A 27,737-nucleotide genomic window follows, 5' to 3' on the forward strand; every position below is an offset into this window, starting at 1 on the left:
TGGCACATTTCTCGCCATTTATTGGAAAAACGCAGCCATCTGCAGTGCAAACTGAGCAGGAAACTGCGGTGCTAGAGTAGGAGTTGGAGTGGCTGACCCACTCACGTTCTGGAGTGCTGGGGCTTCCCCTTGGACCTTAGCCTCGACAGATTGCTCCACGAAATGATCTCCCTCTTCCATTCTGTTTCCCAAAAATTTCTACTTCCAGAGATCAAACACAAGGAGGTTGACCTCCGTTAGTGCATATTCATGATGTAAATATGTCATATGTATCAATTAAAGACACTTGAGCAGTTGTACTTATCAAAGAAATATTCACATACATAGTCAAAATTCATTGCAAAACCATGCTCTGATACCACTAAAGCATGTCACACCTTACCCCTCTGTAAGGCATAATATGATCTCGTAGAATACCTAATAAACAAATGAACTCCACCTACTGATAACTCATTAAGTATCCTACAAGGGATCTTAAAACCATTTTCTTACATTTTGGAAGTGGTGAGCATTTTAGTAGGAATTAAAAACATTTAATTGAAGTTTCAAAACTAGTAAAAATTTTTGTCCATTTTTATTTTTACGTAATTTTTAGAAAAATTTTGATAGAGTGCCGTCTGTATTTTGAGAAAACAGTTCCTCAAAAACCTGTAAAAACAATTCCAATAATTGTTTTCACAACTCCCAACACCAAAACAACTCAAGTCAACACAATTCAATTTAAGTCTACAATTCAATCAAAGTTTGTCATCTCAAATACTTCATAAATTCATTCACATTGCATATAGCACTTAATTTACAAATACATATCTAAATTTATAAAAAGAAAATCCAAAATAACAATATTACAATTTACTATATAACTACTCAACTTTACATTAATACATATGACATTACAATATTTACATCAAATAACTACAAGGGTATAAACAAATACCCGTACAAAAAGATCAGTGAAGTCCTTGTCAATTCAGTAGCTCACCCTGTTGTTTTTTCTTGCCCTTATCTGCGACAGCAAAATAAGCTATCGCTGAGTATAAAAATACCCAGTGGTGCACAATAAAAATTTGAAATGCAGTACATATAATATTCATTGATAAATCACAATTTTGGTCAAACAATTTAATAAACCTAGTGTTGCCAATTCATACACAATTTAAGCTATGACACAAAATTTCCGATCAATGCCGCGTTGTACACCACGACAAAGCAATCTACAACCCCACTAATCGAAATCAATGAGGGAGGTGGCTAGCTAGCTAATGAGTACTCATCCGATCTACAACCTCAACTGGTAAGCTAGAGAGGGAGGAAAATAATCGATCTCAACCCCATAAATGGAGGAGGAATAATAAGGCACTGTCATGCTAAGTGTGAATCAGAAATCAATTTCAAATATTTTATTCAAATAATTCATGAGAAATCCGATAAATTTTCAAAGTCATAGTTTCATTCACAAAGTGGCAACACAATTCATGATTAACACTAAATTTTCATAAATCATACCCAATCAAATCGGTAATAAGAAAATGATGAAATAAGATTTATTATGCATAAACCTGACGTGAGTTACCTCTAAGCCTTGACTTAGTCCCTTAAACCTTTCGGGTCTTTTTCAGCTGAAACACACAATTAACAGTGTTTCATATCTTATCTCACAATAAATCCAACAATTAAATTCATATATGCTCAATTCTAGCCCCAATACGCTTAAACTTACATTCTTGGAAATTTTCATGTCGAGGTTACTATTCATGGTACTATTCAAGTCAAAATATTGACTTTCTTATGCTTAATAGGTATGGGAAATCCAATTATACCCACATACCACATTTTGGTTACTTAACTTATTGGTTTTGGTCATTTTCTCCAATCTTAAGTCTTTTAGGCACAAATTTCAAATTTTCAGTTTTGGCATCCTATTTTGCACTATTCCATTGGTCATGTTGCTGTTAGAATTTGGCTAACTTTTCTTCATAGAAGTTGTTTCTTATTGTCTTAACTTTATTTCCCTTTTTGAATCACTCCATTTGGAATTTTGTATCTCAAGTTATAGCCATTTGAATATGGCTGGCCAGATTGGTCTAACCCAGATTTTCTGGGGAACTAATTTGGTTCTGGCAGTTTTAGGTCACTAATTTTGGGTGGCTAAATGACTTGGTTAAGGGCATAATTTCGACTTATGTTCCCCATGAAAGTTGTAGGGATATGTCTCAACTTTCTACTGGTAAAATTTCAGGTCATTTAGACCTGCCTAGCTCACGTTATGGCCAAATGAACAGATGTTCATTTGGTTAGTTTTATATAGGGCAGAACACCCAATTCCGGATTTGGAAAATTTGTTCACTATGCTATGGTCACTTTTTGGGCATGATCCCTGAATGAAAAATGTGCCATTTTGTGTCTAGTTTCATTCCCAATTGGCCTCACACCAATTGGGTTAGTTAATTTTCAGTAGGTCATGCTGCCTACAGATTGACCCTCTCCAATCCGAATTGGAACTTGGTTCCAACAATTTATACATACTACAAATGGTCACAATTGACCATTTCTTAACTCAAATAAGGTCATTTACATCCATTGACCATTTTCTATAATTTTTCTCCTAAACCCTAAGTCAAAAACCCTAATTTTTCAATTAATACCATTCATATCAAATTCACTTCACTAACCATGCTCAACACCTCTTAATACATCACAATTCATGTTTAATTTAAATAAACACCACCAAAACCCTAAATACCATGGCTAGCCAAAATTCCATGGTTTACCAAGACATGCATAATTTTTGTAATTCCTAAATTTAAATCCTCATCTTCAAGTTTACTTCCATGCATACATAACTAAATTAACTTAAAAGAAAGTTTACCTCAAATGAAGCTTTTTCTATCTTCTCAAACTCTCCAATTTTCCTTTCTTTTTCACTTTCAATCTTCAAATCAAGACTCAAGGATAAGTTTTAACCAAGGAAACATCAAAATCTATGGCTGAATTTTTGGTTTAGAAAGCTTTAAAATAAGCTTTCATGGTGGAAAGATGGAAGAGATGAGAGAAAAAAAGAGAGAGAAGAGAATGGGAGCCGGCACACTTGAAAAATGAAGAAGAAGAAGAATGGTTTAATTTTTCAATTTTATGTATTTTCAAGTCTTTAAAAATGCTTTTGACTTGGTCAATTTAGGTAGGCTAACTAAAATTATATTTTAACATCATGATGATGTCATCCAATGAGGTAAGCATGAGGTAATAAACTTTTTCAATTTTATTTTTCTTTTATATTTATTTTTTTCATTAGTTCTTTAATTTAATTCTTGATTTCGAAATTCCTTTTTCTTCAATTTTATTGAACAGTTAGGTCAGGAGTCAACTCTAGGGGTGAATTGACCAAATTGCCCCTCGTTGGTTCAATCGGGTTTGCAAGTTATTCGATATTTCTTATGGATCCTTGACCTAATTATTTGACTTGCTTAACAATTCTTTTCTGTGATTTTCTCTTTTCCACTATGTTCGCGATAGTCCTAAGGACCGCAGCATCACATTTTACGGTTCGAAATTTGAGTTTAGACTGACCTCGCAGTCATTCCCGAGAAGGTCACCTATTGCTGTGACTCCCGGCTCATTTAACTTCTTGTCTTCTGTTTTTTTTTTTTTTATACTTAACTATTTGAAAATTACTAATTATTTGTTTTCAGGGCTTATCTAGTTGTCTTAGATGTGGTTCTAATCCCCTTAATTATCCGGACCGACACTGGTCACCGGAACAGTGAAATATACCAGGCTATACAAATAGGGGTGTTACAAAACTCACCTACCCAAAAGCCATCTTCTTCTTCTCTCTCCTCCATGGCTGAAATTTCAAGCTCTCTCTCTCCCTCTATGTCTTCTTTCTCAAAACTTGATTTCCTAACCTTCCTCCCCATAAAGCCTTAAATTCTCTTCAGACAAAATCATCCCCACACCATAAGGAAGCTCTAAATACCCATAAGAAGAAGGAAATTTGAAGTTTTGGGAAGTTTAAAGTTGGGTCACAAGAGGTTAGTGCAAGATACCACTCCCTCTCTTATTTGAATCTTGTAAGCATGATGAAATGAGTGAGTATAACATGAAATTGAAAACAAATGAGAAGAAATTTAAGAACTCTAATTTTGGCAGTCATTAAACTCTTTGGGGTTTGATGCTTTTAATTGATGAAAATTGGTTCCATGAGGACGTTTAATAAGTTGATATGATTAAAAGTTTGAATGAGTTGAGTTTGTTTAAATTGGATAATTGAAATTAGGGTTTGTACACATGAATTGGGGATTTTGTGTAGTTGCTTGAAATTGACCTAATTGAGATGAAATTATTGCTTATAGAAGTGCTTTATATGCCAATTGAAGTAAGGGAGTTGGAGGATTGAAAAATGAGGAGTGCTTTTCTTTATAGGTTTAGGACTCATTGAGTCCAACTTGAGTTTTGAGCCATAAATGAATTTGTCTTGCTCCAATTAGTATGGGGCCAATTGAAGGTGAAACCAGACCCAAAACACTCCATTTTCTATGAAGAAACCATACCCAAATTCTGTCCAAAACTTGACCTAAACACTGTCCCAATCCGGATGACCATGCACTGAACCCAGAAAATGACTAACTGAACAGTACGCATTCTTTTGGTTATAAATCCCTTTATACTGGTCAAAATAACCTGAAATTTATACCATTGGAAAGCTTAGATATAGGGCTACAATTTTCATGAAAGCCACAGAGCCCATAAATGCCTTAAACAAAACCAAATTGTTAGCCCAAGTGGGGTCACAGAACTGTCTAGAACTAAGTTGTCCAGAAAATGCAGGAGCTTACATGGGTCTAAGTACACAGCCCATGTACTTTTATTCTTCTAAAAGTTCTTCAAGCCTGGCCCAGCAGAGACTTACACGGGTCTGGGGATATTACACGGGTCGAGGTACACGACCCGTGTACTTTGCTTCTTCCACGGCTCTTCTGAATTTCTTCTGGCAGAATCTTACATGGGTCCATGGTTGTTCTTACACAGCCCATGTACCTTGCATCAGCAGCAATTCTTAGTCTTTTGACCTCTCTAAGCTTCCCTTCGCATTCTTATGCTCTGGGATTGTAACACCCCGAACCTCTGGGCTTTGAATAATGTCTTTACTTATAACTTTTTCTTGATTAAGGGGGACTAAAATGAAATTTTTACATTTGAGAAATGAAAATCTGTTTTTGAAAGCGTCTTCATTGAAAACTTTATCAAATTACCTTTCCAACGGTTCAAATGGATCGAAAATCTAAGTTTCGATCAAAAATTTGCGCAATTCTGAAAGCCTAAGCGCCCTTTTGACCCTTTCTATCCAGAAAGCATTTAGGCAGCCGAAAGTAGGAAGTTTGGCTGTCAAAGTTCATTCTTTAAATCATGGTTTTTAAGCATTAAAAGCCATTTTGCCCAGCGGCAGCCGAAAGTGGACACTTTGGCAACCGAAAGTGACTTTTTAAAAGCTCATTTTCTCTATTCCTCTTCTCATTGTCGCCACTCTCTTTCCATTCTCTCTCTTTTCTTTCATTTCCTTCATTTGCAACCTCCTTCCACTCTTGATTTTCCCACTTTTCTTACATGGGTTCTCCATCTAAAAATAGAAAACATCAAAGTGCTCTTTGATTGAAGGATTTAAGCAAGAAGAATAAGGAATTTGGAAGGGAAAATTGAAGATTTGAAGTTGGACAATTGAGGTAAGTTTCTTTTCATGCTAGATTAGTTGTACAAGCTTTGAATTAAGGTTGATAATGGGAAAAATTACATGAGAAAGCATGAAAATCATGCAAGAATGAAGAGGAGTGATTTTGGCCAATTTGGGAAAAATTAGGGTTTGATGTATTTTAGTTAAATTAATGATAAATTCAAGTTAAATTAAAGTAGTATGCATGATTGGGGTAAAGAAATTACATGAGATTTGCATAAATTGAATTATGCAAGATTAGGGTTCATGGGGAAATTAGAACTTTGGTGTTAAAGAATAAAATTGATGTGTGTAATGTTAAATTATGACTACTTAGCATGAATTGAATGTGAATTGACCTAGGGTTGATGAATGGATGTAATAAAATGATGGGATTGAGAAAAATTGCAAACTAGAGAATTGAAAAATTGGGAGTTTTTGTGCTATGAGTACTATATAAGTATTAATGTTAAATTATGGTCATTTGGGGTGAGTAAAATGTGAATTTATGTTGGTTAGTGAGATTAATTGAAGGAATTAAAATTAGAACCTAGGGCAGAATTTACACACTGAGTCTAGTGTGTTTGGCAGCCCATAAGTTGACCTACACGACTCCTATTGGTGTGAAACTAATTAGAAATGAAACTTAAGACATAGGGCTAGAATTTTCATGAAGAGACCTAAATCCGAAACTGCCCAGAAATTGCCTAAAATTTAGCTTGAACCTGAAGATGAAATTCTGGAATCTCCAGTGTGCTTATGTGAACAGTAAGTTTTGTAAGGCCAACACTCTCTCTAGAAAACTCCAATTTATGTGATTCTTGAACCGATGGAAACCTTAAACATAAAAGAACATTTCATATAAAGAACTTTAGGCCAAATTATGGACTTAACTTGATTAAATTGCTGAGCGAAGTTGGATCAATAAATCTGCCAGAACTGGAACAGTCATGTGAACAGTCACGTAAATAGTAACCACTATTTTGGTCATAACTTTAGCTAGAAAAGTCCAAAAATGGGGTGATTCAAAAAGGGAATTGAAGCTAGAACACTAAGGAACAACTATGATGAAGGGAAGTTGGCTAAATTCCCACTGTAGAGGTCCAATGGCATAGTAGAAATAAGTAACCCAAAACTGAATTTTTGGAATTTCACCTAAGGATCTTAAAAATTCAATTAGCAATCAATGCAACAAAATTGACACCCAAAATGTGGTATATGGGTGCAATTAGAATTAATAAACCTATTAAGTATGGAAAAGTCAATATTTTGACATGAATAGTGCCACTATACGTAAAAATGTGAAAAACCCGAAATTATAAACCGTAATAGGTAGGATAAGCCTGCAAAGAAATTGTTGGAATTTAAGTATTAGAAATAGATGCTGAAGCATCTTAAATTTATGTGTTTCAGTTAAAAAGGGATCTTCGAAGGAGAAACGAAAGGTGGAGTAAATTAGTGAACAAAGGGGTTTGTGCACAACTAGTCTTCAGTTTATAAGATTTTGCGTATTTCATTTGCTCAAATGACGTTATTTTCCTTATGTATTATGTTATCAAGTATTGGATTTATTTCAATGATTATTAAAATTGTTATAGTATGCGTGAATTTAGCTTTGTGAAATGGTATTTCAACAATTATTGAGCATTGTTGTGAATTGAATAAATTAGTTTTACAAAAATTGTGATAAAATATGTTTTGAATTGTGATGAGCATAAAAATTATTGGATATTAGAATTGACATTGAATTGAATTGTGTTGTGATTTATGCTCATAAAAAGGACAAAGAGATTCATGATATTGTTTTATATCTCACTATAGATGCTTGACTAGGTTATTATCCATCTCTCTCATTTGTTGAGGAGACAATGGAGTTAGCTTTGTTTTGATTACCATGGTACGTGCACAAGCTTAGATTCTCCTCTTATTAGAGGTTAGACCTAAGTTTTTAATTAGCCCTTTCGGAAGTTGCATTATTGTGGTGTGTGCTGTGCACGATGATTCGACCTCCCAGACCATAGGAAGTTAGAATCCTGATTCAACATCCCCGACCTTAAGGAGTTAGAATCGCCCTAAAGATGGCCCTTACAGATTAGTCTTGCATAGTTAGTGAGATAAAGAATATTTTTTGAATAGTAAAGAATTGTGATTTTAAATGAGATTTGTGCATAATTGATTTTATTAAAATTAATCTTTATTTCCATCAATTACTGAAATTACTTTAAATGTCTAGTTGTGATTTGATAAATTGAATTTCTGGATCAAAGTTATTTTAACAAATGATTTATATTGCTGACAACGAATATTTTGATTTTTAAAATTTGATGAATATCCAGATTTCTAAATCCTTTACTGTAATTTTGTTAAAATATATTATACTATGTTTCAAATTATAGTTGTGCACAACTGAGTTCACCACTTAGTAATAGCTTTGTATGCTGTCGCAGGTGAAAAGACTATAGAGCAACTGAGTAAGATTCCTTGAAGACATTGGGACTGGCTTTGGGTATATCATAGGTATACCCTTGTGCGTTAGATTTTGATGTATGCATGTAAATATATATATATGTAATTTATTTGAGCAGTTATACAAAAACTTTTGTAATGTCATTTTGGTGTCTAATTGAAATGGAAATTATTTGTAATATTAATTTTAGTACTTTAATGAATATATTATTTAAATTCTTTTTGAGTTTGAAAATTATGTATGGTTTCCTTTATGACGAGTTTGGGTTAAAAATGAATTGAGATAATTGATGTAAATAATTTATTCATTTTTGAGATTGAATTGTGAGGGGAAATTGATTTGTATTGGAGTTGTGGTTGAGAAAACATTGGGAGTGTGTTTCTTTGCAAATCTTGAAGATTTGTTTTCTCAAAATACAGTCGGCACTCTGCTGGAATTTTTGTAAAAATTGCAAAAATTTTAATGACCTAAAAATTTTGATTTATGACTTAGTGTCAAATAAAGGTTTTTAATATTTGTGAAAAATTTACCCACCACTTTCAAAATGAATAGAAATGGTTTTAAAATCCCTTGTAGTATATTTAATGGGTTACTGGTAGGCGAAGTACGGTAATTCATTAGGTGTACTACGGGATCATGTTACATCTTACGAGGAGTAGGGTGTGACAGGGACTTCACCAAAACACTTATAATACTGCAGAAACATGGAATTTAGAGCCTGCCACTGGAATTTACAAAAGTTTAATGAAATCAATAACTAAGAATGAGATTGCTATTCTAAATGCCATGAAATATTATACAAGTGTATCATTATGGTTATCCAACCATAAATTGAGTTCTAAAAACCTAATTGACATGATTCAAAAGGAAAAATAAAGACAAGACATAGAGGAACAACTTCCATGAAGGAAGTTTGGCCAAATAGTGGCTACAAACTGGTCAAATAGATAGGTAAAAGTAAGACACAAAAATTGAACCCAAAGAAAGGTTCATGGGATAAATTATCTTATGGTAGAAATTTGACCCTAATAAGCCATTAAACATTAAATCACATGAAAGAGGTATGTGGGACCTATTTTCCTACTATAAAGTGACATGGCCATTCCTAATAAATGTGTAATAATGTTTAATTGCCTATAGCATACCTAGACTTATTTATTTAATTTGGATCAATTGGTATACCAATTAGGGACTACAGATAGTAGTACTGCCCATAAAAATAATCATTAACAAATAAAATCTATTTGATATGATTGTTCTACAGGCCTCATGCCTGCCCGTTGGCTATTGTGCCTAATATTATATCTGCCTAATATTAATTATTTAGTTATTGTTATTTTAAATTATGCACCATTAAGCGTTATGTTTAGCGCGTTGGTTTTTCCATCGTGTAGGTATTGGAGACCAGTCCCAGCAGCTGCAGCAGCAGTAGTAGTAGTGCTCATATAGAGGCCAATCAGATTTGCCAGTGTCTACTAGTCACCTCGACAGTTGTAATTTTGTTGGTAGGGCCCATGTATGTCTAGATTTTGTCTTTTTAGTTCATTGTACATAAACCCATGATGTATTTCATTTTGGATTGTAATTAAATTTTGATATTGTACATAAACTTGTAAATTATTATTTATGAACTTCTATATAAATGCAATAGATGATACCCTTTCGAGATCTCATAAATAATTATGAATGATATGATACAATAGAATATGTTATGGAAAAATGTGAAATGAATATGAACATGTTAACAGGTAATTAGTAGAACCCGCCAGATGCTAACAAAACAGAGGAAGCTCTGCCCGGGTCTCCACAGAAATAGGTTGTAATAAAAAAAATTTCTACACTTGGATTACCTGTTTTTAAATGATATTAAAAATTTATAATGGACATGGTAAGACAAGATAGGGTGCTCTGGCATCGAATGTGGTACTTCTTGCTCAGCTATACAGTAGACGAGTAAGAGGCGTCACATTTAGTGGTATCAGAGTAGAGGTTAGGCGGTCCTAGACCTAGATAGTTAGAAATAGATAGAGTGCATCTCATGCATGGGCCTTTAAATAGATTCGAGGTGACACTAATGCAGATCTATTCTTTGTCTGTTTGATAGGATCGATGGCATTTGATCCTTCAGAGCACGGACCTCCAGGACCAATAGAGGAAGAGGTAGAGAGTCATGCACCCGCACCTGCTCCTAGTAGGGAGCGAAGTAGTAGAGTCGAGTCATCCCGTGGCACTGCGGGGAGAGCACAATAGGCGTTCCTGGAACAGATGACTCAGCCACTCTGTCAGGTCACCGGAGCCATCCCACAACCACCTCTACCTCCACAGCCATAGCCACAGCCGCCACCACCGCCCCCACAGCCGCAACCTATACACAGATCCCCACTAGGGAGACTATGGAAGTATGGGGCAGTTGACTTCAGGGGTAAGAAGGAGGATGATCCAACTGCAGTAGAGTATTGGCTAGAGAGGACAGAGAGGGTATTGCAGCAGTTGTACTACACCCCAGAGTAGCAGTTGGAGTGTGCTCTGTCTGTAACGCCCTCACTTTACGTAATCCATACATTCTGCTGCTCCGGTGACCTAATGTCTGTTCGGACAAGTCAGGATGTCTGGACTACACTTTAGTGATAGTGAGAAGGCATAAAATGATGAAATAAATAAAAAGAAAATACAAGAAAAATTAAAAAAAATAAAAGAGACGAAATGAAAGTAAGTTAAACAAGCCAAACCCGTATCGATGGGTGACCGCACCGGGAAGTTACGGCAAGGACCATTGACTAGTCCTAGATCGCGGGAAACCCTAGGAAATATTTTCGGGACTTAATTAAAGGTCTACGGAGGTAAAATTGACAGTGAAAATGTCAAGGAAAAATTAGTAAGTCAATATAAAAGAAAACAAAAATTAAAGAAATTGGCAGGTCAAGGAATTAATCGGTAGTACCGAAAAATCAGAAATGTAACCCGAAAAGGGGCATTTTGGTCATTTGACACCTGGAGTTGGCTTTTGACCTAAATTTCCATGAAAATAAAGTGGCATTAAATTTTGAAAATTTCATGAAAAATGAAATTGGAATGAAATGTAATTAAGGGAAATTATGGGGTGTAAATTGCAAATAATGGAAGCTTAATTATTTAAGTAATATTTAATTGATTAAGTGGAGGTATAAAAGGCCAAGTGGACAGCATATCCCACTAACACACTCATCTTCATCTTCCTCACCTCATAGCAGAATTCCATTTCTCTCAAATTCTTTAAGGTTCCTCCATAGCCGGCCATGAAAAAAGCTTCAATCTACCCATGATCAAGTCACTTTCTCCCTAGGTGTCTTCACTAAATCTTGTCTACACACCATGGGCAACATAAAGACAGCAAAAAGGAGAGGAAATTCCATGGATTTGTGAAGTACAAGTTGAGGTAATTGCCCATTTTCTTCCCTTGTTTAAGTAAAGTTTATGTTTAGCTTGAGATGAGTTGATTGGTGATGAAAATTGATGGAATTATTGAGTTATTAGACTGTCCAATTTTAGGCAGCATGGGAGCCTATATTACTTGAGTATTCTACCCAATTTACTTTGCTAGAACTGTGTTGAATAAATATAGAAGTGCCAAGAATGAATATTGAAGTATTAGGAGGAGAAGGATTGCCAAATTGGGAGTATAAATTCTCTTATGCAGGTTGTGATTGTTGGCAGTGTATAAATTAGGTTATATATGTAAAGTTGTGACTCCAATTGATATGAGGACAATTAGAGGTGAAACTAGACATAAAATAGGCAAACTTTCATGTAGAAGTGTTGCCCAAATTCTTCGTAGAAGTGACCTAAAAGAATGACCAAATCCGGATTGCCTAAAATGTGAACCCAAAATTTGATCATATGAATAGTAATCAGTCTTTTGGCCATAACTCACTCAAAATAGGTCCAAATAACCTGAAATTTATACCATGGAAAGGCTAGACATAGAGCTACAACTCTTATGAAGAAACCAAAGCTCAGAAATGACCAGAACCAAGTCAAAATTCTTGCAAATTTTGGGTTACAAAAACTGGCCGAATTGACTTTGACCTAAAACTTACCTGAACTTTGCAATATAAGTGCAACTTGACCAGCAATAGTAAAATGACCATAACTTGGTCCATAGAACTCCAAATGACATGAAATCAGTCCCAAAATTTCAATAAGACATAAATCTACAATAGTGGTAATTTGACTAAAACCCAAAAATCAAGGGAACTAGGTCAATTAACTTGATTAAGTTAGCATACTAAATCTTGAATTGGTACAATTGACCATTAAGTCCAGAAAATTCAAATAAGCATATCTCCCACCAAAAGTGTCCAATTTAAATGAGACATACCAATCTAGAAAGCTAAGAAAGAGGCCTAAAACATTGTTTTAGACAACTTTCTCAAATTATAAATGTATAAGGTCATAATTTAAGGTCAAGCCATTGACCTATTTGAGGACCTTGCCAATATGGGACCTTTAAGTCCAAGTTAACAATTTTTCTATAAAGAATTCTATAAGACTTGAAAAATGATAAGTAAAATTTTTTGTTGTCCCTAAGACATAAGGCAACAATACTTATGAAGAATGTTAGACCTCAATGTGATTACAAATAGTCCAAATAAATTAGTAAAATCAGAATCGAAAATGCTTAAAAAGAAAACTAAAATTTAGATTTGACCTAGTTATGGTTAATTGACCATAACTTGAGCTATACAACTCCAAATAGAGTGATTCAGAAAGGAAATTAAAGAAGACACTATGAGAAACAATTTAATAAAGAGAAATCTATTAAATTTACACTGTAGCCTGGTCTAATAGATAGTAAACATTGGCCATGAAATCTAAAAAATGACAATAAAATGCAATAAACTTTAAAATGAAATTGGTAACATATACTAACACTTAGAGACTATAAAATATGACAAATTGGGAATATTAAAACTGACTCACTTAGAGTGCATCAAAGGTCAACATTATAGGTTGACTAATTAAATGAATTGAAGGGAATAGTACCAAGAAAATTTAGATATTGGATTTTATTGTCAGAAACAATTTAACTTAGTACTAAAACACTTTAAATTGTGTGTTTCAGTTGAAAAAGATATTAAAAAGCATAAGGAACATTGAGTCAAGGCCAAGAGGTGACTCTTTAGATATTTGTGCACAACTAGTTTTTAATTGATTTTGTTCTAAATATTTCATATGATTAAATGAAGTTATTTTCCTTATGTATTATGTTTATCAAGTATTGGATTTAATTTAATGATTATTGAAATTATTATAATATGTATAAATTTAGCTTTCTGAAATAGTATTTCAACAAGTATTAAGCATTGTTGTGAATTGAATAAATTATGTTTTGAAAAATTATGATAGAATATGTTTTGAATTGTGATGAGTATAAAAATTATTGGATATTAGAATTGACATTGAATTGAATTGTATTGTGATTTATGCTCACAAAAAAAGACAAAGAGATTCACGATATTGTTTTATATCTCACTATAGATGCTTGACTAGGTTATTACCCGTCTCTCTCATTTGCTAAGAAGACAATGGAGTTAGCTTTGTTTTGATTACCATGGTACGTGCACAGGCTTAGATTCTCCTCTTACTAGAGGTTAGATCTAAGTATATATATTATGGCCCTTTCAGAAGTTTCATTATTGTGATGTGTACTGTGCATGATGATTCGACCTCCCCGACCATAGGGAGTTAGAATCACCCTGAAGATGGCCCTTGCGGATTAGTCTTGCATAGTTAGTGAGATAAAGAATGGTTTTTGAATAGTAAAGAATTGTGATTTCAATTATGATTTATAATTGATTTTGTTAGAATTAATCTTTATTTCCATGATTGCTAGAATTACTTTAAATGTCCAGTTATGATTTGATAAATTGAATTTCTTGCTCAAAGTCATTTTAACTAATGATTTATATTATTGGCAATGAAGATTTTGACTTTTGGAATTTTATTGAATTTTGAGAATTTCAAATTAATTGTTATAATTTTGTCAATGTATATTGTACTATGTTTTAAATTATAGTTGTGCACCACTGAGTTTACCACTCAGCGATAGCTTTGCATGCTGTCACAGGTGAAAAGAGCATAGAGCAGTTGAGTAAGCTTCCTTGAAGACACATTCAGATAAGCTCCAAGTATATCATAGGTATACCCATGTACATAGGTTTTGATGTATGCATGTAAGTATATGTATGTAAATTATTTGAGCAGTTATATAAAAACTCTTGTAAAATATTTTGGTATGTAATTAAATGTAAATTATTGTAAATGTAAATTTGAGATTTCATTTACCTGTATAGTTTTGTAATATTAATTTTTGAGTCTTATAATCAATGAAATATTTCTTTTATGATGAGGTTGGTTTGAAAATGAAATGATTTGATTATTGAGATTGAATTATGAGATGAAATGAAGTTTATTGGAGTTGTATTTGAGAAAACATATTGGGATTGTTTTCCTTTGTAGGTTTTGAAGAACTATTTTCTCAAAATACAGCTGGCACTCTGCCGAAATTTTGAAAAATTTTTAGAACACCAGATTTTAATCAATGATTCAATTTCACGAAAATTGATTTAAAATCCCTTATAGTGTATTTAATGGGTTACCGGTATGCGAAGTATGGTAATTCATTAGGTATAATATGGGATCATGTTACATCTTACAGAGGAGTAGGATGTGACACTGTCATTGCTACAGGAGGATGCATATAGATGGTGGGTGATAGTATCGAGAGTGGTACAGCCTGCACAAATCACCTGGGAGTTCTTTTTGGCTGAATTTAGAAAGAAATACATCAGCCATGTGTACTTGGAGGCCAGAAAGAGAAAATTCCTGGCACTGAGATAGAGGCAGCTTACAGTCTCCAAATATAAGCAGGAATTCATGAGACTTAGCGGATATGCATTGGAGTTGATGCCCACAGAAACTGATAAATGCAAAAGGTTTAAGGACAGACTAAATGACAACATCAGGATGACAGTCACATGTCATCATTTCACAGACTTCTCCCAGTTGGTAGCATCAGCCCTTGATGTGGAGAGAGTTAGAAATGAAGAGCATTCCAGAAAGGACAGGCAACGTAAGAGGGGTTTTGGATCTGGGCAGTCTGGTTCAGCAACCACTGGTAGTAAGAAGCCCAATGAGTCTCAAGGTCAGACTCAAGGTCAAGGTAATAAGTAGAGATCCTGATTTGCTCCGAGGAGAGGAGGAGAACAGTCTGGTGCATTAGTGGATAGTTCTCCCAGTACAGCTATATAGGGATCAGCCCCACCACCAGCTTGTATACATTGTGGGAGGCCCATAGAGGAGAGTGCAGAATGTTTACTGGTGTGTGTTTCAGATGTGGGTCTACAAATCACTTCCTGAAGGATTTTCCATGGAGGAGTACTAGTGTTCCCACTGCTCCACCCTAAATGGAGAGGTCTACCCCAGTAGCACAGAGGGGTAGAAGACCTGCGAGGCCATATACATCTAGTACGTCACAGAGGCCTATGGCAGAGATAGTTCAGAGGCAGGCAATTAGAGTAGCACCTCGTAAATATGCTATGAGAGCTTGAGATGAACCAGAGCCAGCTGATGTCATAAGGGGTACTTTCTCACTTTATGATATATCTGTATGTACATTAATTGATCCTAGTTCCACACATTCTTATGTGTGCATTGCACCACCTATTGGTAGAGGGGTGCAAGTGGAGGAGCTAAAAGAGGACATATTAGTCACAAACCCTTTAAGCCATAGTGTCATGGTGAAAAAGGTCTACAAGGGTTGTCCTCTGAGGATACAGGGTTATGAGTTTTTAGTTGACTTGATTGAGCTACCATTCCATGAGTTTGATGTGATATTGGGAATGAATTGGTTATCACGTCATCAGGCGATGGTATATTGTCGGCTAAAGAGGATTTCACTACCAACAGTAGAAGGGGATGAGATTACAGTTGTGGGTGAAGGAACGTGTTGTCTTTCTACTATCATATCAGCCACAACAGCAAAAGAAAATGATAAGGAAGGGCTATGAGGCTTTCTTAGCACATGTGGTTGACACCAGTAAGACTAGCCTGAGTTCATAGGACATCCCCACTCTATGTGATTTTCTGGATGTATTCCCAGAAGAGTTGCCGGGTTTGCCACTTAAAAGAGAGGTGGAGTTTGCTATAGAGATTATGTTGGGTACTGCACCGATTTCCATTGCTCCATATGGGATGGCACCCACTGAATTGTAACACCCTCCCTGTAGCAACTTCGTACATTCTACTGTTTCGGTGACCAGTGTCAGTCCCAACAGTTAGAACATCCGAAAAAATATTTAAACTAAAGTGAGGAACTATAATTAACTCAAATATTAATAAGAAAAATTTAGGAAAAATTTTAGAAATAAAATACAACCAAGTTAAATGAGCCAGTGCCCTAGCAATGGGTAACCTAGTGGGAAGTTGCGGTTCTCACAACTAGGAGCCCTAGACCTGAGGGAAAATTCATAAAATAATTTTTAGAACTCCAGAGAAGGGTTATTGAGGTTCCTATGGTATTAGAATGCCAAGAAAATGCTTAAAAAAAAATTTTCAATCTGTATAGACAATTTTAGTCTATTAAGCCAAACGAAGGGCATTTTGGTCATTTCACCTTCAGAGGTGATTTTTGGCCTACTTGTCCAGTTAAGTAAATAATTACTATGACACAAAATATGAATAAATATTATTAAAAATTGAATTAAAATTGAGTAGAAAGAAAAAGAAAAAAAAATAGAATAAATGGGAATTTTGACATCATTATGATGTCATTAAAACCCCAATGACCAATCACATTGTGACACCTATCTATAAACCTAATTAAAAGAGTGAAATGGGCAGAAAAATTAACCAAATTTTCTGTCTTCCCTTACCTCCAACCAGCAGAACCCATTCCCAAAACCCTTTCCACCATTAAAGCTCCCTTAAGCTTCGTTTCCCATTTCAATTCACCTCAAAACCTTATCCTCCCTTCACTAAAAATTATACCCACACCAAGCAGAAGTGTTTGGCAGCCAAGAAAGAGTAAGAAAGTAAAGAAAAATTAAAGTCTTGGTTGGCTTGGATTTGAGCTACAAGAGGTTAGTGCTTATTTATGCATATTTCTCTCTTTATTCCATGTTAGGGACTTAAAATGAGTATGAAATTGTAAGTCAAATGAAATAAAACTTGTGACACCCCTTACCCGTCTACAGTATATCCTAGTAAGTTATGTCACACAGTGTACCGGAACACTCTATTTTATCTTAATTAATTTTTATCATAGTTTTGAATATAACTTGTGAAATATAATTCATTTAAGTCATTTATTGAAATTATAATTTATTTGAGGTTCCGAAAATTTTATAGAAAATCCGCAGTGATCTGCTAAAAATGGAGAAAACAGTTCTTCGGAACCTGTGAAAAACACTTCCAAAATCATTTCCAAACAATCCCAACTCCATTTCATCAACACAGTCTCAATATGATTTTCAACAACCTTTCCATTACTCAAACATTCATTTCTCATGGTACTCATATACAAACAATAAATAAATACTCGAATTTTCCATTCATAACCACAATTTTCATTATATATATGAACATCAAAATACATTACATAAGTTCAATTACATATGAGAAAATAAAAGTTAGTTACAAAATACCAAAATGAAACCTAGTGTCCTACCAATGCACTGTAGATGGTGAGGTGACACAGACACTATGTAGAGCTGCAGGAGGTCTCACCCAGTCTGCGGTCTACTGGGCTCTCAGTCAGTATCTCCAGAACCTACGCGTGGCAAAAGCAACGCGCTAAGCAATAATGCTTAGTGGTGCAATAATAAAATAAAAGGAAATAACAGAAAATAAATATGTATTCAATGTATCGATGTCTTACTCGTTTTGTACTTGTTATATTCATTATTTCATTAAATTTATCCACTTTCATTCTTTGGTTGCCCAAGTAACCTATACTAGACGACTGGACTGGATAAACGGGTAAACTGGCACTGGGTATCTAGTACCTCGGGCCGTCACACCATCGGTCACATATGCATCTCCCGGTGTGCAAAAGAACAGCTAATAAACTGTAATGACAATAGGCACAAGGCCAAATATCAACACAATGTCAGAATGGCTAAAAGCCATGAATTCACAGAATGGCATAATGCCATGTGCAGTACTACTAACTGAACCCTATTGGCATGCCAAACTATCCAAACCAATCTTGTTAGGTATACTAGGGCATTTGATACTTTTGAATTCTTCAATTTTTGAATTTCAATTTTGTGTGTCACTATTCACTTCACTAGTCAACAAAAATGTTGACTTTTGCATAGAAAATAGGTACATTGGTTTTAACACTCCCAATGTACCATATTTTGCATTCAAAACTTGTTGGAATTAATCACCAATACTATTTCTAAGCTTAAAACTAAGCGAGCAGAATTTTCAGTTTTTGTACCCTAACTTTACTGTTCCATTAGTTACTGTTGCAATGGGAATTTGAGAAAGTGATAAACATGAAAGTTGTTCCTTGTTTTGTCTAGTTGAATTTTTTTTTTTTTTTTTTGAATCACTTCATTTGGAGTTTTGTAACTCCAGTTATGGTCCAAAAACCACAGCTAGCCGGATTGAAAAATTGCAGAACTGACCATATCTATAGTGCAGTGAACAGTGACTGCAACTGCCTTGTTGGATAGGTTCTGGTCATAATTTGGGGTAGGTTTCTTCATGAAAGTTGTTGGTCTATATCTTAACTTGATACTGTAAAAATTTCAGGTCAATTGGGCCATTCTACAATGAGTTATGGCCAAATGAACAATTACTATTCATTTAGTCATTCTGCAGAATCTGGTTGCAGGACATCTGGATTGGGGCCAGTTTTTGGTCCACTTGCTTTGGTATTTTGGGCATGGTTTCTTCACCAAAATTGTGCCATTATGTGTCTAGTTTCATTTCCAATTGGCCAAACACCAATTGAACCTACACCAATTGAACCAATTGAACCTACACAGCAAAAGTTATGGCTGTCCAACCAGGCTGGACTCACAGCCACCCTGCTGGTTACACTAGGCAGCATACCAAATCAGTTTGCAATGCCATAATTCACTTCAAGTTATGGTCAACTTCCCTCAAATGGTCACTAATTGACCATTAAAATGTTCATTCACCATTACATAAGCAAAGTCCAAGTTTCTCTCCCAAAACCCTAATTTCCCATTTCAATTCACACCACACACCTTAGTTAAACTCTTTCATTCATTACATATATATATATACACTTTAAACACCCTCTCTAGTCCACTCTAAGCCCATCAAAACAATCAAAATCATGACCCTCACTAGGCTGCCGAATTCCATGGGGTACATATACCTAAGTTTTACTTCATTTAAGTTACACTTTCATACTCATTTTAAGTCCCTAACATGGAATAAGAGAGATATATACATAAATAAGCACTAACCTTAAATGGGGCAGAATTTTATCAAGCTTAAACTTCACTTTCTTTCCTTTTCTAGGCTGCCAAACACTTTAGCAAGGTTGGGTGACCAATTTTAGTGATGGACCTAAGGGTTTTGGGGTAAGGTTAGAGAGATCTTCAAGCTAAAATGAAGAAGAGAAATGGAGGGCTTTCATGGCTATGTGGTGCGACTGGAATGAGGGAAGAAGATGGCTGATGGCTTTTTAATTTTTTCCTTCATTTTATCCTCTTTTAAGTGGTATTTAATAGCTTGTTAAAATTTGATTGGTTGGGAGTAAGTAAATGACATCATGTGATGTCATTATCCCTAATTTCCCTTATTTTTCTTTTCTTTTCTTTTCTTTTCTACTAACTTTAAATTAATTTTTCATCAATATTAATTCATATTTTATGTCATAATAATTATTTACTCAACTGGACAAGTCGGCCAAAAATCGTCTCTAAAGGCGAAATGACCAAAATGCCCTCTGTTTGGCTTAACGGGTCAAAATTGTCTGTACCAATTGAAAAATTTTTCTAAATATTTTCTTGGCATTCTAATGCCACAGGAACCTCAATGACCCTTCTTTGGAGTCCCAAAAATTATTTTATGAATTTTTCCCCGGGTCTAGGGCTCCTAGTTGCGAGAACCGCAACTTCCCTCTGGGTTACCCATCGCTTGGGCACCGGCTCATTTAACTTGGTTGTATTTTATTTCTAAAATTTTTACTAAATTTTTCTTATTAATATTTGAGTTAATTATGGTTCCTCACTTTAGTTTAAATATTTTTCCAAACGTTCTAGCTGTCCGGACTGACACCGGTCACCGGAACAGTAGAATGTATAGAGTTGCTACCGGGAGGGTGTTACAAAACTTATGTGTATGTACACCATGGAATTTGGCAGCCCTAAGGAAGGGATAATGTTGATGGTTAAAATTGAATTAAATTGGTTTAATGATAGTATTTGAATAGTGTAAAGGGGTTGGAGATGATAATTCATATGATATACATGAATTGGAGATAAATTGAAATTTTGGAGTTAGGGTTTGTGGCAAAAACCTAGGGTTTTGCTCATGTAATAGTATATTAACATTGTAATGGTCAATTAGTGACCACTTGAATGTGTGTGAGGAGGAATTGAAGTGAGTAAGGATAATGGAGTTGAGCTTAGGCAAGCTGCCCTTGCTGACCTGCAAGACTGGGTGTGAGTCCAGTAGGTTTGGGCAGCCATAAATAGAGTTGTATAGGTTCAATTGGTGCAAGGCCAATTGGACATGAAAATAGACACATAATGGCACAACTTTGGTGAAGAAACTCTGCTCAGAAAACCAAACTAAGTTGACCTAAAAATTGCACTAATCCAGGTGACTTGCATTCTGCCTGGGCAAAATGACCAAATAAATAGTATTTATTTATTTGGTCATAAATCATTGTAGAAAGGTCCAATTGACCTGAATTTTTACCAGAAGAAAGCTGAGACATAGACCTACAACTTTCATGAAGAATAAAAATCCAAATTCTGACCATAACCTAGTCAAATTGCCAACCAAACTTAGGTTACCAAATCTAACAGAACCAGTTTTGCCCAGAATTTTGGATTCTGTTCAATCCTACCAGTTATGGTGTTTAGGCCATAACTTGAGCTGCAAAACTCCAAATGGAGTGATTCAAAAAAGGAAATGTAACTAGACAAAATAAGAACAACTTTCATGAAGACAATTTTTCCAAATTCCTACTGTACAAATGACCAATGGAATAGTAAATATGAGGCTTGAAATCTAAAAATTTTGAATAACTAACACTAAGCTTAGAAATGGTATTGGCAACCAATACCAACAATTTTAGAATGAAAAATGTGGTATGTCGGGAGTATTAGAACCAATGTACCTATTGTCTATGCAAAAGTCAACATTTTAGTTGACTAATGAAATGAATAGTAACACCTAAACTTAAATTTCAAGAATTGTAAAATTTAAAAGTATAACGTGCCCTAGTACACCAAGCAAGATTGGTTTGGATAGGTTGGCTTGCCAATAGGGTTCAGTTAGCAGTACTACACATGGCATTATACCATTCTATGATTTTATGGCTTTTAGCCATTCTGAAATTGTGATGATACTTGGCCTTGTGCCTAATGTTTATTACAGCTTATTAGCTGTTCTGTTGCACACCGGGAGATACATATGTGACCGATGGTGTGACAGCCCGAGGTACTTGATACCCAGTGCCAGTTTACCCATTTATCTAGTCCAGTCATCCAGTATAGGTTACTTGGGCAACCAAAAATGAAAGCAGATAAATTTAATGAAATTATGAATATAACAAGTACAAAATAAATAAGATTACCAATAATGATCGAAAAATTGTCTGTATAAGACATCAGAACATGCACTGCATAATTATTTTCTATTATTTCTTTTTATTTTATTATTGGCACCACTAAGCATTATTGCTTAGCACGTTGCTTTTTGCCACGCGTAGGTTCTAGAGAGACCGACCGAGATCCCAGTAGACCACAAACTGGGTGAGACTTTCTGCAGCCCTGCATAGTATCTGTGTCACCTCACCGACATCAGTGCATTGGTAGGACACTAGGTTTTATTTTAGGTATTTTGTAATTAACTTTTATTTTCTCATGTGTAATTAAGACTTATGTAATGTATTTTAGTATTGATGTAAATAATGAAAATTGTGTTTATGAATGAACAAGTGAATATTTATTTATGACTTTTATATGAATTTCATATGAAATGAATGAATGAAAAATGGGAGTATATTTAAGAAATATTGAGATTTTGTTGATGAAATAGAGTTTGGGATTGATTGAAAATTTTGGAAGTGTTTTTCACAGGTTCCGAAGAACTGTTTTATCCATTTTTAGCCGGCACTCTATCAGATTTTTTATAAAATTTGTGGAACCTCAAATAAATTATAATTTCAATAAATGACTTAAATGAAATATATTGTACTTTATAACTATGATAAAAATAAATTAAGGAAGAATAAAAATGATTAAGATAAAATAGGGTGTTTCGGTACACTGTATGACATATCTTACTCGGCTATATTGTAGACGGGTAAAGGGTGTCACATGAATTGAGAGAGTGGAAAGTTTAGTTACAGGAGCTACTAGATAAGGGTTTCATACATCCTAGTGTGTCACCCTGGGGAGCATCAGTGCTATTTGTGAAGAAGAAGGACAATACACTTCGGCTATGTATAGACTACCAATAGCTGAATAAGGTGACTGTGAAAAACAAATACCCTTTACCTTGGATAGATGATCTGTTTTATCAGCTGATGGGAGCTGGAGTATTCTCCAAGATAGATCTCAGATCAGGCTATCACCAGCTGAGAGTAAAGGAGACAGATGTTCCTAAAACTACTTTCAGGACTCGCTATGGACACTATGAGTTTCTAGTGATGCCATTTGGGCTGACGAATGCACCAGTAGCTTTCATGGACCTAATGAACCGTGTCTTTCACTCCTACTTGGATCGGTTCATAGTGGTCCTTATAGATGATATCTTGGTGTATTCTAAAAATTGGGAAGAGCGTGATGAACACCTGAGAGTATTACTACAGACACTGCGAGAAAAGCAGTTATATGCCAAGTTGTCCAAATGTAATTTCTGGTTAGATGAGATATCTTTCCTTGGACACATTGTGTCAGCAGATGGGATCAGGGTAGATCCAAAGAAGATTGAAGCAATAGTTGAATAGAAGCCTCCCAGAAATGTAACAGAGGTCAGAAGCTTTTTGGGGTTAGCTGGATACTACAAGAGATTTGTGAAGGATTCTCCCTTATAGCAGCCCCACTGACCAAACTGTTACATAAGAATGCAAAGTTTGACTAGAATGATAAATGCCAAGCCAGTTTCGAGAAACTGAAGGCTATGCTTACAGAAGCTCCAGTGTTGACACAGCCAGAGTCAGATAAAGTGTAACACCCCAAAGTTCGGTAGTGCGTTCTACTGTTCCGGTGACCAGTGTTGTCCAGACAGCTAGGATGCCTAGAACTACACTTCAATATGAGTGAGGAAACATAAAATAATGAAATAAAAGAAAAGAAAATACAAGAAAAACAAAGGAAAAATAATAGCAAAGAAATGTAATCAAGTTAAGCGAGCCGGGAACCCTAACGATGGGTGACTACACCGGGAAGTCACGGCGTGGACCGTTGACTAGCCCTGGACTGTGGGGAACCCTGGAAAACATTTTTAGGACTTAAATAGACCCTTATTGAAGAATAAATATCATTAGAAAGATCAAAGAAAAATTAAATAATTAGTACAAAGAAAAGTGAGAAATCGAAAAACAGACAAAACCCGGTGTTACCGAAAAATCGGGAATGTAACCCGAACAGGGGCATTATGGTCATTTGACATCCCGAATTGTCTTTTGACCTAAATTTCCATTAAAAATAAATAATATTACACTTAGAAAATGAAATGAAAAATTAAATTGGTGGTACCTAAGGTAAATAGTGAGAATTAAGGGTTTAATGTGGAATAAGTGGGAATTTAACATATTATATGATTAATTGAGTGAGTGGGCCATTAAGGGAATAAAATAAAAACAAAGTGGGGCAGGTGTACTTCCATTATCCAAGCAGAAACTTCATCTTCTTCATTTCATTAAACCTAGCTGAATTGAAGGAAAGGAGAAACCACCATTGCCGTTTCTTTAAGCTTCACCTAATCCCTTCATTTCACCTCTAAACACTTAGGTTCCTTCATTAAAAATTGTCTACACATCATAAGGAAGAGCTTGATACCAAAATCAAGAAGATTAATCAAGGTTTAGCAAGTTCCAACCATAAGGTAAGTTTGTATTTTTGAAGATTGCTTTGTTAAACTTTGTGTTCATGTTATGGGTGTTGGTTTTATGAAGAAAAATTTCAAGTTTGAGAAGCTATTGATATGTTTATTTTGGACAGCCATGGAGTTATGTATTTGATGAAATATTTGTACATATATTTGATGAGAAATGATGTTGGTTAGGGTGATTTAATATCCTAGTAAATTATTCCATATGTATATGGTGATTTTGCACTTGGAATGGAAATTGATGAATTGTAGGACACTTTGGTGTTGAGGAAGCTTTTCGGCAGCCTTGGGATTCTTGGATAAATGTATGTTTTCATGAAGGTGTTGGCAGAAATATTGACATTAAGGTTGATGGATATGTATATAGATTGATTGTGTAAAGTGTATGTAAGAACTAGTAAGGTTTAGGTGTATATGTGATTGTACTTAAACTTTGTAAATGTGAGTTTTAATTGGTGTATTAAGGATGTTTGTAATCTGCCCAAAGTGATGTTAATGTAAAGTGGAATATGGTTTTGGTAATGAACCAAAACAGAATTGGTAAGGGAAGTGGACATATAGTAATGTAAGTGTGTAATTGATGTATGTTTAAGTAAGGTAGTTAAGGGCAGTATGCATTTTAGTCAATAACTTTAAATGTTTAACCTCAATTGGTATGAGACCAATTGGAGGTGAAACTAGGCACAAAATGTGCCAACTTTCATTGAGAAAGCATACCAAAATTCTGCTTGCAAGGTGACATAAAAAAATGACCAATTCGGATTAAGTGCAATTGAAACCTGAAAACTGACCAATTGGGCAGCAGTTAGTGTTTAGGCCATACCTCACTCAAAACAGGTCCAATTGACCTGAAATTTTAACCATGAATATTTAAGACCCATACCTACAAGTCTTATGAAGACACCAAAACCCAGAAATGACCATAAGCAAGTCAAAAAGCTTGCACAAGTTCGGGTCCAAAAACTGGCCGAACCAAAGTTGACCAAATTGACCTAAAATTGACCTAATTTGATTCCATTTGACCAGCAATAGTATAATGACCATAACTTGGTCTACTTAACTCGGATTGACCTAAAATTTTTCCCCGCATTCCATAAGACATAGATCTACAAGTTTGTAGTTTTAACCAAAACCCGAAAACCGAGGAAACTAAGTCGTCCGGCTAGGTCAAACTAGTATCCTGGAATCCAGCAAGTTGCATTAAAATGCACTAAACAAGGAAATGAGTTTGGTAAAATGTACCAACCCTAAAACCCTGTCGAATGTGACATATTAATGATAGTAAAACCTAATTTACCTAAAACGCATCGAGAGTCGGTATATTAGGTGATTGAGCAAATAATAGCCTTCAGTGAATTACTTATCGAACATTATCGTTAGAGACAGTTTAATTTAGTACTGAAACACTTCAAATTGTGTTTCTCAGTTACCAAAGACTCAGGAAAAGGGAAGGAAATACTGAGTCCAGACCCGGAGACAGTTATCAGAGGTTTGTGCACAACTAGTTTTCAACTGATTTTACTATGAATAAGATTTCATATGATTAATTGTATGTTATTGATTTAAATTGTGTTTGTGCACAACAACTATTTCTTTTGAATTATTTTCAATTGAAATAAATTATGACTATTTGCATATTATTGTTTTAAGTTGTGAAATTGTGAAAAATGGTTTGAATGATATTTGATGGATACTTATTGATTGAAAAGCACTGTAATTGGTTTGAAACCACAGCTATCATGTACATTGATTGTATTCCTCGCTAGCTTGTCTAGTGGGATGAATTGAATTCTCTCTCTGGCTGAAGTGTTGAGGTGTGTGCCTGTTGAGGACGAATAGAATGAGTACTCATATTTTTGCTAGCTAGCTATGTTATTCCTCATTAGTCATTGACTTTTGGGATGAATTGAATACCTCATTAGCCATCGGCTTTTGGGATGAATTGAACTTGGGAACATGATTAAAGCTGTGTGTGATTTATTGATATGTATTGTGAGATTGTGAAATGAATTTAAACTCTTATTGACATATACTGTCTTTTGAATTCAACCATGATCTGACTTATTGAAATTTATTGTGATATTGAGAAATGGAGTTTAAATTCTTGTTGACAATTATTGTCTTGAAATTAACTATGGTTTTAAGTATCCACTATTTAAATGATTTATGATTCATGATTTAAATTGTATTTGGTTAATGTTGTGCACCACTGAGACATTGTCTCGTGATAGCTTTATTCTTGTCGCAGTGAAGATGCAGACAGAGCGTGACTAGGCTGCTAGTACCTCCAACGAGAGACTACCAGGTATAATGAGTATACCAACATTTTGCATTTTGTACTGTAATGTATGACCACTGTATGTACATATTGTTTTGGTTTTGAGCAGTTGTAAATTCAAATTGTACATTTAAGTTGTAAAATAATTATGTGTTATTTTGGCTTGTAAAAATTATATTATATTTCTTTTATCTCAGTCTTTGAAAAATTACTGTGGATTTGAGTTGAGAAATGTGTTGTATTGAGAAATGTGTTGGAGTTGAGATTTGGAAATCTATTGAAGTGCTTTTTACAGGTTTTCTGAAGAACTGTTTTATCCAAAACACAGATGGCACTCTGCCAAAATTTTTACAGAAATTTCCAAATAATTCAAATGTGTTAGTTCTATCACTGCAGTTCAAAAAGGTTTTTTGACACCTGTAATTAGTGCTCACCACTGTAAAAGAAGTAAGAAAAGTTTTAAAATCCCTTGTAGTGTATTTAATGGATTATCAGTAGACGGAGTGAGTAATTCATTAGGTATACTACGGGATCATGTTATGCCTTACAGAGGGGTAGGGTGTGACATAAAGACTATGTGATCTACAATGATATCTCTCACAATGGGCTTGGGTGTGTTCTGATGCAGGAAGAGAAAGTAGTTGCCTATGCTTCTAGACAGTTAAGGCCACATGAAAAGAACTACCCAACTCATGATCTGGAATTGACGGCAATAATATTTGCATTGAAGATATGGAGGCATTACCTATATGGTGAGAAATGCTACATATATACGGATCATAAGAGTCTAAAGTATTTGCCAATCTAGAAGGAACTCAATCTAAGACAGAGGAGATGGATTAAATTCCTTAAAGATTATGACTGTGTGATTGACTACCATCCTAGGAAGGCAAATATAGTGGCTGACGCACTGAGCAGGAAGTCCATGATGGCTTTAAGAACACTGAATGCTCAGTTGTCTTTAGCACAGG

The sequence above is a fragment of the Hevea brasiliensis genome, chromosome 10 (genome assembly GCF_030052815.1).
Source record: "Hevea brasiliensis isolate MT/VB/25A 57/8 chromosome 10, ASM3005281v1, whole genome shotgun sequence".
NCBI classification, from domain to species: domain Eukaryota; kingdom Viridiplantae; phylum Streptophyta; class Magnoliopsida; order Malpighiales; family Euphorbiaceae; genus Hevea; species Hevea brasiliensis.